The sequence below is a fragment of the Dipteris shenzhenensis genome, chromosome 28 (assembly GCF_047967505.1).
Source record: "Dipteris shenzhenensis isolate YYH24624 ecotype China chromosome 28, Dip_SZ_1.0, whole genome shotgun sequence".
NCBI classification, from domain to species: Eukaryota; Viridiplantae; Streptophyta; class Polypodiopsida; order Gleicheniales; family Dipteridaceae; genus Dipteris; species Dipteris shenzhenensis.
Genome location: NC_141623.1, coordinates 32964698 through 32966669, shown reverse-complemented (window position 1 = coordinate 32966669; position 1972 = coordinate 32964698).

Sequence of the window (1972 nt, the reverse complement as noted above, 5' to 3'; positions counted from 1 at the left end):
TCTCAATATGTCCCTTCTTGCCACAATAGTTGCATACAAGATCACTCTTAGAGCGGGACTTGCTCCTGTCTCTTTCTTTGTTTTTTCCACGTGTTTTGGACCTGCTGCGTGCATTCAAAGCATTTGACTTCCCAATAGCATTGTTCTTTCTGTTCATCTCTTCCTGTAGAAGAGCACTCTCCACATCTGCAAATACCAGAATGGTTTTTGAGTTGCTGGTAGAAGTCCTGAATGTGTCCCATGACTCAAGTAGAGAACATAGGATGAGTGTAGCTTTCAGCTCATCATCGAGCTTCAACCCCTGGTTGATCACCTGGCTGAATATGCTGTTAAACTCAATAATATGAGTGGACATAGCTGTCCCCTCCTTCATTTGAAGACCAACAAGCTTTTTTAGCCAGTAAGCTTTTCCCGTGGCACTTTTCTTGGCATAAGTATCCTCAAGACGTTGCCACATCTCCCACGCAGTAGGTTCATCCCTGATGCCTACAACCAGTGAATCAACAACTGTAAGCATAATGGTCGACCTGGCCAAGCCGTCCATCTTCTCCCACTGCTCATCAGTAATGTTGGAGGGCTTAACACCCTTCTCCTTTATAGGTTTGTACTGGTCCTTCTGCATCAACACATTGTAGCACTGTGTCCTCCATATGTCGTAATTTTTAGCTCCTTCGAGCTTCTTTATCTGGAACAAGGACGACACGTCGCTGCTGGAACTCATGGTAAAGTGATAAGAGTTTGTTCCTTGATGGAACTGCCTGACTCCCTGCGAGCACTAGTCACTCCAACAAAGTTCTCCCGCAGCGGAAGTACGATCAAAAGTGAACTTTGTACTGTTTCAGTGGCACAAAACCAACTGAATATTGTTCTCCCACTTGCTGCAGAAACAGGACAGCAAGCTGATTTTACTGTTTTCAGTGGCGAAAATGCAATACAACTGCGTATAATCACTCTAGAAAAATTTCAGAACTGATATAATATTTTACAGCTGCAATATTTTGCTTTCTGATGGTCAAAATAGGTCAAAACAGGCTGTTTGACAGTCCCGGACTGTCAAAAAAATGTAATTTTCTGATTTTTGGATGAAATCCCTGATTTTAGACCTTCAAATGACCTCCAAATACACCAGTAACTTCCCCCCCAGCTGAATATACAGTCTAGAGTTGAAGTGGCTCAAAAGCCCTCTGAATCATAGCATCATAAGCACATAAAATGGCTGCATATCCCATGCATTAACACGGTAAGTGTCATCAACAACTGTTGCTCACAAGGCATTTGAATACATATCCATTTGGGTTGCATCCAACATAGCATACACTGTAAGTATCAAGCACAGATCTGCCCAATGCATATACTCAGTGCCAACATTGACATACAATCACTGGCCAAGTGATAAGACCTGTCTCGACACTGTTTGCGGCATAAGCAAGCCTCAATGCGAATATAAGCCCTGACACAAGTATCAATTAGCATAGAACTGCCCAATGCATACACTGAGTGCCATCACTGACATACAATCACTGGCCAAGTGATAAGACCTGTCTCGACACTGTTTGCGGCATAAGATAAGCCTCAGTGCGAGTAAAAGGCCCTGCCACAAGTAGAACACCTGCACCTGTATGTGTATATTCACAATACAAGGTACAAGGAAAAGAAAATGGCAGGAATGAAAGATGACAATGCAAGTAATACAGAGTACCTGGCTCAAATGCCAAATGAGCCACGGTTATGCCAGTGGGCTTCACACCGTTGTGTATGATACCTGTAGCTTACGAGCAGGGCCACAATCAAGAGAAGATGCTCGCATGAACAATCCTCAGCATCAGTAGATCAGCAGTAGCGACTCGGGCAGCACAAGCAGCAGGCTGGGGTGCTCCTGGAGAAGGTAGGACTGCTCCAGCACTTGCTACAGCAGCAGCTCTAGTACAAGCGGTAGCAGGGGAGCTCCAGAAAGAGGTCGGGGTGCTGCTAC